This window comes from Lissotriton vulgaris, chromosome 2_1 (genome assembly GCF_964263255.1).
Source record: "Lissotriton vulgaris chromosome 2_1, aLisVul1.2, whole genome shotgun sequence".
NCBI classification, from domain to species: Eukaryota; Metazoa; Chordata; class Amphibia; order Caudata; family Salamandridae; genus Lissotriton; species Lissotriton vulgaris.
In genome coordinates, this window is record NC_141687.1 from 1803503845 (window position 1) to 1803514250 (window position 10406).

Consider the following 10406-nt stretch of genomic DNA (forward strand, 5'->3'; position numbering starts at 1 on the left):
GCTGTTTACCCTTATAGACGGGGTGATCATTCATGTACTGACTCGGGGACCTGGGTGCACCTGATTCAACTCCCCTTCTGGTATTGTGCTTCTCGATATTATTGTTTCGCTTGGTGTAGGGGCTGTATATGGCTGGGGAACCGAGAGTTCTGTTATTGTTAGGGCTCCTCCCCGTCTCCTTCTTCTTTTTGGGAGTGTTGGAATAGCTTGTTCTTTTCTTCCTCCCTATATTTCAAGAGTGAAAGATCTTTTATTTTCTTATTGTTTCTTTCTCTTCTCTTCTATTCTTGGTCTGTATTTCGGGTTCTTTAATGGGCGACAGGCACTTTGCGGGGGGGGGGTAGGCCGTAGCCTCCGGATTGATGTAGGGTGGGGGGGTAGATTTAGTTTTCCTTATTTAGTTTCTATGGGCCTTATTTTTCTAAATTTCTGCGCTTTCTTGTCCTGTTTTCTGTTCTGGGTCTGAGATAGGGGTTAGTAGGGAGTGGGTGGCGCTGTGGGTGGTACGTAAATTCGGACTGAAGCTCCTGTTGTTTTGCATTGTACTGCCATATTGACAGGGTGTTCATCACTACTGTTGTTCTTATTGATGCTGCCTGTTCATGTTGTGAAGCTAATGTATGGACTCAGTTCTCCTTGATTCTATTCTTCACTGATTTATGTTTAGATCAAAAATTTTAAAATTTAACCTTCAATGCTCCTTCTCCTTGGCGACATGATTCCATTCAGTGTGACTGCTATTAATTGTTGCTATCTTGCCTGATGCCGCTAGGGAACCGCATTGCTTGCACCTGTGCTTAAAGTATCGTGGCCGGCCTGACGGTTGTAGGCCCGTATTTGTTCTCTTTTTCATGCACAATAAAGGTTTTCAAAAAATTAAAAAAAAAAAAAACATTGCAGGCGAAGTATCAACTCTATCACAACAATTTCATAGGTACCTCCAGTTCCGCTATGCACTATCCTCATACATTACCACATTAACTACACACTCTGAATTTAACTCATTTAAGCGCAAACTTCTTCTAGGAGTCCTGGGGATCATAAAATATCAAAAATCTACCAAACACTTATCTCTGACCAACCAGACCCGTTTGGCGCTCTTCAAGCGCCATGTGAGGCAGCTGTTAGGGAATTGGAGAATGGTGAATGGACGGAGGTCCTGGACATGCCGCAGGAGGATGCCATATTGATACAATTTAAGTACCTCCATAGAGTATATTTTACTCTCCATAGGCTGTGGAGTATGGGAGTGATTGTCTCCCTGATGTGTCTCTGGTGGGGAATAGAGGTGGGAAAATTCCTCTACACGGTATGGAGCTGCCTTGCATTGGAAAGATTCTGGTATGGAATGTTGGCCTGCCTGCATGAGGTTCTATCTTGGTAGGGCTCGAGGGACCCGAAGGTAGCCCATCTACATCTCACAGACGACCTAGGTGGGAATAGACATAAACTGTCCCTCCTTTACTTGGGAATGACTCTTGCTAAACATGATATAGCTAGAGAGTGGAAAAATGAGCAGTGTGGAAGCGGGGTATTGGTCACTGTATGAGCTAAGAGACTGCAGTTTACAAGGCTAGAAGCTGCTCTCACAAACCACCCAAAATATGGAAGAATTGAGTATATTACAGGGGTATATTGCTAGAACCTGTTTGTCACTCTCATCACATACTTCTGGATGAAATCCAAGCCTTCTGGATGGGGGAGTGACTAAGGCCAGGTTGAGTTGCAAATGTGCCTTTGAGACGTTTGTACTTATGGCCTTTGAGACATTTGTACGTATGACGGTGGGGTCTGATAGGCAGGTGAATTATTTGGACTTTGCTTTATTGTTTGTTATATTATTGTTTTGGTTCGGTCTTATTGGCTGTGTTGAATGGTTGCATCTCAAACTCAATAAAATATGTTATATAAAAAAAAGTTGTAGCGCTCTAAGCTTCAGTGGTCCAGACATGTAAATTCAATACGAGTAAGATAGTTGATTAGAGGGCGCCAAACAGTTTGAAACCTAGCCTCTGTCTTAGTTAGGCTGTGGGAGAGCTGCTCCATTGCCATTACTTGCCATAAATGAGAAAACCATTGAGCCATCGAGGGAGGGGAATTTTATTCTATGTTAATGCCATGGCATGGGTCATCGCCTCTAAGGAAGGCGACCTGATACCAAGGATAATTGTAAGGTATGAGGCAGGGAGTGGGTACCTCAGTGTGGTTTCAATGTGGCTCAGGACCTCCTTCCAGTATGTGGTGATGAGACTGCATGACCACCATATATTGCAAAATGTTTTGGCTGCCGGCTTGCATCTCCAGCAAAATAGGGAGTTCCCGGGGTAGATGATATAGAGGCGAGTTGAAGTATAATATCATTGAAACATAAGTTTATATGCTGTTTCCCTAAGAGATGAATTACAATTTTTATTTTTCCTGTCCTCATTCGCCACCAACCTCACTTCAGCGCGCACTGTAGTTGTCCATACCCACACTCAGCAAGCTGAGAGGTGTAGGCGACTGGAAATGGAAACCTAGCCTGCTGGTACCAGAACTTGCTTGGGTGCTAATGAAGAAACCAGCTGAGATAATTTTTTGCCATGTTCCAAGAGCTAGATGGCCCTCATCGTAGAGCTACCAGTAACAAACTGGCAGTGTCTGACATAGCCCAGAGAGTATTAAGGCAGCATAATCATAGGACTCAGAGAAAAATACAAAAACAAAAAACCCCTCAATCATTCAAGTCTGAGCCCATCTAAGTTGCAGGAAGTTCCAAAATGCTTTCTTCTTCTTACTGCCTGATCTCATAAGATCTAGCTTGGAGACTGCCAAGACTGAAGTCTGCCAGTCTAAAAAGGAGGGGGGTGGAATCTGTCCATTTTATACAAATTTGCCTCCTAGCTAGGAGGATAGCATAAAAAAACAGCGATCTAGCAGGGCCCTTAACACTATCTGCCTAGCCAAAAATGATCAAGGGTAAGTCGATGTTGACAGGACTCACCAGGGTACTTGCCAGAAATTTTCTGGTACTGTCCCAAAAGGAAGCAAGGGCAGGGCACTCTTTAAACATGTGGATATCTGAAGCTGAGGCCAGCCTACATTTCTTGCAGCAGACAAATGGGCCTTTGGTGATTTTTGAAAGTTTTAGTGGAGAAAAATAAGCCCTGTGGATGGTAAACCGGTGGTTCCTTTTTAGCCATGCCGGTTTTACTACCTCATAAAAGATCTTACATGAGCTCTGCCATAATGTATCACAGTCTTGTGCTGGTAAGGAACCTCCCCACAGTTCCTCTGCAAGTTTGAATTCACCATCCACCGCTTCAGATATGGATTGGTACCAGAAGGAGATTTCCTTCCGCCCAGGGGGCTTATTCACAAGCTGGTGTTCCAGGGAATTGCCACCTCCGAGTAAGCTTCCACGAATTGTTTGTGAGTGTGAATGAGCCCAACTTTCCAACTGATGATATTTAAATCTAGAGAGACTTGCACCGACCCTGTCCCTAAGTTGCTCCCATGAAACAAGGGTACCGCCTGGGATCAGATCCCCCAGACCACCAGTCTGGCTTCCCTCCGGGGAATTGCCAGCCTATCCCTCAAACACTCTGGAGCCCCAGGGGAAACCCAGAGAGGAGCCAGGCTGGAGAAATAACCAAGTGTGGCTGAACTCCTTCCTTTTACCCATGTTTTAACTAAGCCCTGGAGAACCTTCAGCTTAATTGTTTTTTAAAACTTTGGATCACCAAATTTGAACAGAAAACCCTCCACTGGTAAATTAGCGCCCCTAAGCATAGCTAAAAGCATCCCTCCCGCACCAGTGTGAACAGGCATTTTCAGCAGCATGCGTGAATGTGAAAGTTGGAAAGCCCAAGCATAAAGCTGGATATCTGGTAAAGCAAGACCTCCCTTCCCTCTCCTGCGCCTCAGATTTTTCCAAGCAATCCTGGGTGATTTATGTGCCCAAACAAACGAGTTTATATCCCTCTGCAGTTTATCGATTAAGGATTTTTCAAAATGGAGGGGAATGCAATTAAAGACAAAAGTAATTTTCCGGAGTATTGACATCTTTACCAGATTAACTCTGCCGATAATAGATAAGGGGAGTGAGGCTCAAGATTTCATTAGCCTCTGAAACTCCCTTACCACCAAATCCAAGTTGGTCTCAGCAATCTTAGTGATGTCTTGAAGGATATTTATCCCCAAATACCTCCTTTTGGAACTGGTCTGGTGCTGATGCTGGGTTGCTTCTAGATTCTAATGCATAATCTCTGTTTTTGAAGCATTGATTTCGTAGCCTGAAACCAGAACAAACTCCTGAGCTAGACTGACGACAGCTGGAAGTGCTGCATGTAAGTTGGCTGAGAGAACTAGAATATCATCAGCATACAAGGCTTCATTCCTCTCCCACTCTCTGTACTTGAAAACTGGATATTGGGATCATCCCTGACCCGTTGAGCAAATGGCTCAATGTATAGATCAAAAAGGAGAGGGGAGAGTGGGCAGCCCTATCAAGTCCCCCTAGCAATCTTAAAGGAATCAGTAATATTGCCGTTGACAAGAAGTCTAGCCGTTGGTTTCTGGTAAATCAACTGTACTGTGCGAAATAATTTTTCTCCTAGATTACATTTCTTCAAGTCCTACGATAGGTAGATACAATTCACCCTGTCGAAGGCCTTGGTAGCATACAGAGTCCCCTGCCAGTGGGATAGAATATGCAGAAGCCAGATCGATCGCACCAAAAAAATCATACCTAAGGTCTGAGAGCTGTCGACCCCTGACGAAACACTTCTGATCTAGATGAAGAATGTCCCCTGCCGAGAGTTCCAATATTGCTGCCAGTATTGAAGTAAATAATCGGCATTCAGGAGTGCTATGGGCCTATAAGACCCACAGCTTAATGAAACTTTCCCTGGTTTCAAGATCAGAACTGTAGTGGCATCCTTCCACGAAGCTGGGAGATTTAGGCCCTCTTGTAATATCTGATTAAAAAGAGATGTCAAGGTAGGGACTATCTTATCGCTCATCAGTCTATAAATCTCAGCTGGGAGCCCATCCGGGCCCGTAGCCTTCCCATTCTTGCAGCGTGAAATAGCATCTCTAACCTCGGCGTGAGAGAAGGCCTGATCTAGATGTTGCTGCTGATCTGGGTTCAGAGAGGGAAGGGGGATGCCTCCAAGCTAACTCTGTGCGCTAAGGCTATCCACTCTACAATCTTCACGAAAAATGTCTTGAAAAAAGGTCTGTAAAGCATCACCAATTTCCTCGTCTGTAGAGTGAGTATCATTACCATTAACCATTTCCTTGATATAGCTCCTCGCTCGATTTGATTTGCTCTTCCATGCGAGGTGCTTGCCTGCTCCTTCCCCATACTCCAAGTGGAGATCTTACTTGCCTCCCATCTTCGAGTAAGCCTGGTGTTCAAGACATTTTCTAACTGAGCCTTTAAGCTGTCAAACTTAGCCTGACGTTCTTGCTGAATTTCAGGGGGAACTTGACCGGTTAAATGAAATTCTGCATCCTTCAACCTGGTTTCAATAACTGAGATCTCTTCTTTGTATTTTTTATTTCTGTAGCTGGACCTGCTGTTAATTAGACCCTGCGAGACAGCTTTTAGCGAATCCCAAACTATCGTTATGGAAGCTGAGCAAGAATTCACCTCCAAAAACCATTCAATTTCTTGTGAAAGAAAGGAGATCTCCTCTTCCACCAAAAGTTCGGCACGGTCAAAAGACCATGTCCTAACAGAGCTGGATACTGGTCATTCCAAACCCAGAAGAACCCCTGAATGGTCTGAAAGGTGGGGTGCCTACGAGATATTTTTTACCTTGCCTCTTAACGAATAGCTGATCAGCGCAAAATCTATTCTGGATTGGTGCCGATATTTGAGTTTCGGTAGGAGACGCCTGGCTGCTGGCCTGATCTATCTCTCCAGATATCCAAGAGGGTGAACGGCTTCATTGCTCTAATTAAAAAGTCCAGAGATTTACAAGGAACCAACGCTCTGTTATTTGGAGTCTTATCTAATAAAGGGTTCAAAACAATATTAAAATCCCCAGCAAGGACCATCGGACCCGGAAAGTCAAGCAAATGGGAGAAAATAGTCTTAAAACTATAGAGGTTGTCTTGGTTGGGTCCATAATAACCAACCAAGGTAAGCAGGGTCCCCATTATCACAATTTTTAACAATGACCCACCTGCCACTTGGGTCCACTAGCTGAGATAGAATCTGAGCCCTAGCTGATTTCTTAAATAGAATTATGACCCCTCTAATGTTTGCTGACTGACTAGTACATGCATACAAACCAACCCATCTTTGGCATTTAAAGAGAGAGGTCGTCTCCTCCTCAAGTAGATGTGTTTCCTGAAGGACATTGACCTGCGCTGGGAAATCCTGAAGATATACTATGATCTTATCTCTTCTCGGTCTGGTGCGCAGGCCATTGACATTCCAGGAGAGAATCTTTATGGAGCTCATGGTGGATCAAACCTGCGCCTGCCCTCAAGAACAGAAATAGGAGTCACCAGTACCCATGTCAGCACCATTCCAGTGCCCTTGACATTAGAGTTAAGAATGGTAAAATCAAAAAAGGGAGAATGAGGATATTTTTTATTTTTTCATCCGCTGCACCCAACCCCCATCCCCTGTGCCCCTCCCATCCCACCCCCCACCCTTGGAGAACCCTGACCCCAATCATCTGGACAGGTGGAGTCCAGATAGTTGCCTCCCGGAGATGCCTGCCCGCTCCTCCTCCTTCCTTAAAGGAAAAGAAAAGAGCAAACAAGAAAAAATAGAAAAAGGAAACCTATCCTGAAAATGATCGAGGACCGAAAAAGGGGAAGGAGGAAAAATTATACTGACTTTCCCTAACCTCAGCTTTTTTTTCCCTACTTATATTTTTTTATATTTTATTTTTGATATATAAAAAAAATATATTTTTTTCCTTCTCTACTCTGACTTTGTCTTCCCTTACGAGTGAGTATGCCACCCCAACTGAACCTACTGAACCATAATACCACCTATGATCTTGGCCCAAAACACTCTCTTGTGGGACCCCTTATTGGTATTACTAAGCAACTCATCCTTCTCTCAAGGTGGTAATCCAAGTGAGCTCCAAGGGGAAAGCTAGAGGAAGCCCGTGAGGCGAAAATAAGGGGATCTCGGTCCCTGTCTAAGCCTCACCCTTCTCCATATTAGTAAGCAGTTTATCTGCCTCCTGTACTGATCTAACGTTATGCATTTTATTCTTAAACATGACTCTCAGGGAGGCGGGAAATTTAAATTGGGCCACGGCCCGAGCCTCTTGAAGTCCTCCAGCTTCCTACCCAGCTCCCATTGCCTATCTAGAGTTGCCCGGGCCAGGTCAGACGGATTTGGAAAGAGAAATCTTTAGCCTTCAGTGACTTATACTTAAGAGATAGATTAAGAATTTTCTCCTTCAGGGAATAGGTATGAAAATTTACAAGTATCTTTCTTGGCTTGGATCTACTCGGGTTCCTTCTGAAGGGGTCTCTATGGATTCTCTGAATGTCCCTCCTCAGCTCATCCTCTGATTGTTCCAGTTCAAGGGACTCCTTCAGGAGTGTAATCACAAAGGACTTGAGGTCGTCCCCCTCACTCCTCTCAGGGACATTCAAAATATGCAGGTTCCTCCTTAGTGAATTGTTCTCCCGTGTTTCAAACCTGTCTCAAAGGACCCCCTCCTCCCTTTTAAGAGTGACTATGTCTGCTTCCACAACGCTAAGCTGATCTGTTAACACCCCCACAGTAGATTCTAAAGTCTCAGATGTTTAAAAGATCCACTTTCCTCTCCAAAGACTCGCAGAAGTACCTGATCGCTCCTTGATTCACGGGCGAGACCTCTAACCCCTTCTAAATATCCACCAAAAGTGAAGCAAGGAGGGCCTCCAGGGAACCCACCGAGGGTTCCTCTGACTTTTGGGCCATCATGCCTGCATTGGCACCTACTACCACCCCTTGAGACAGTCCCTGGGATACAACTTGGAGCCCCTGCCCTTCCGCCTCCTTTTCATTCTCCCTCTGCGCTGAAGCAGGGCTCTCAAATCTTGAGATTGGAGTATCTCCTGAGAGTGGGGGGGCCCGATACCTCCATGTTAGCAAATTCCACTCCAGAGTCAATCAACCCCCCTGCCCCCTTCCTACAAGCCTCACCCTGCCTGCCTCACCAGATTCAAGACTTCTTGTAGGGGTACTTTTGGCTCTGCCAGGTTTTATGCTCCATTTCTTAACTTCACCATAAAGGAAGGTAGAGCTGTTCTTCCCTGTAGTCGTAGTGCTTCTACTTCCCTGAGTCTTCTTAATGCCACCAGAGCTTAATTCCAAGTTACCCTCAGGGGGCTGTTTAAAGCTCTTCTCAACCGACTTCGTCTTTGAAAAAACCTGGGCCCCCACCACGTTTTCTACCCTTCCTTGAGGTTTTAACTGAAGCTGGAGCAGTGACAAAAGCAGCAGAGCGTCATACCTGGGACTGGGGGTCTACCCAGACTGCCTGGCCTCCTTGTACCTGTTCCTGACACGCAGGACCCCCCTGGGGCTGCACACTGGGGGTTTCTTCCTCGTTGGTCCTACTGCCTTCAAAAGTGCCTTCCAGCATGGGAGGCACACAACCAATGCTGCATCTACCGCGAGTTACCCGGAGGAGACCGCGAGCCGCTGCTCTGCGGCCCCTCCTGAGCTCCAGTGCTGCTGCCTCCCACTGCGGCGGGCGGGGAGAAACTGATGCTGGGCTGGGTCCAAGGCACATCCGTGGCGTGGCCGCCATGTTCTCTCCCCTCGCCATCAAATTTCTATTACAATAGGTATTGGGTATATCCTGCCACAATGTCTATCATTGTTTGGGCAAAATGTCTTCCTGGGAGGTGGTATGCAAGGCTGACTGATAGGTGTGGGTGTGAGCTGATGTGGAGTGTTGGAGCATTTGATGTGTTGAAAAATAAGGCCTTACAAGCTGTCATATGCACTTACCAGCTTCTCAAAAGGAGTGTAGGCATGGATGACCTCAGGCTACACAGAGGGGTGTAGCGCCGAGTTTCGTAATTGGCAGTACTGGAGCCTTGTTACCTCTGGGAGCTGGTCAAAGTTTTTCATGGTATCCCAACAAAGAGATCCTGGAGTGTTCTTCCATCACCTTTGCTCCACCTGTGTAAGGAGACGGGTGAAAGCACTGTGGCAAAGCCCGGATGGTTGTATTGGGGGAGGGAAATGTAGTAAGCCCCTTTTAAAGCACCACTCTATCCCATATGTCAAGCACCATCTTGGTGGTGGCAATGTACCCACTGCATGGCCTGTCATGTTTAGGTAGCCAGGTGAGGTCCCACAGAGGCTGACAAGCTGACAAGCTACTGCCGGGTCCATGTGGAACTAGTGCTTCTCACTATCCTGCACTACCCATTCAGAGATATAGTGCAAGTGGGCTGTCCAGTACGGTTGGGGCATGGTAGGCCACCCTGGTCCAGGGCTGCACATTAGGGTGTTAGAAATCCTGGGTCATTTCCTGTTCCATATGAAGGCATGGATGGCATGTTACAAGCGCAGTATGTCTTCTTGCAGAATTGGGGTGGGCAATGTTTGGAAGAGATACAGGGCCCTTGAGAGCACACTCATTTTTATGAAGTTCACGTGCCCCACCCAAGAGATGTGAAATGCTTCCACTGCCACCAGGATGGAGTCGCAGAGGCGAGGCCAATTAGCACAGGTCCAGGATGTGAGCGTAGGAGTCATGTTAAGGCCCAAGTACCTAATTGCATCCTGCGACCACAGAAATTGTGCCAGGCATTGCAAGGCAGGTAGGTCTGGCTTAGGGATAGCCAGATTGAGCACGGACGAATTAGACATATTGATCTTAAAGCCTGATACCGCCTCAAAAGCATGCAGACACGCGACCATTGTCGGGAGAGACTCAGCGGGCTGTGGGAGCTTGTGTAAGAGACCGTCAGCGAACATGCTTATCTTCTGTCTCCCAAAGGGAATGCCCGCTACAGCGGCCGTGCTGCGATTGATAATAGCTAGAGGCTCCACCACTACAAAGGAGTGATAGCGGGCATCCCTGACCAGGGTGAGATGTTGGATAGGTCCTAAAGGGTTGGAAATCCCACAGGGCTGATGGAAGAGGCGTGAACGACATAGGGACCCCACCTGATACCAAAAGGATGTCAAATGTGACCAGTGCGGATCGGATGCAACAGCCACTGATATGAAGTGAACTAAAAAGACAAAACAAGTTAAACCAATCAAAAATGACAAACCAACTTGGTGCAACAAGTTTCTTCCATTTCCCTGGGAGACCGGCACCATTGTGCTCGAGTCCCGCCAGAGAAGTCACCCTCCTGCAGTGTGGATCGCCAGGAGCTGACAATCCAATGCAATGCAGAGTCAAATGCAAGAGGTTAGGTGAGGCAACCCCCTGTGG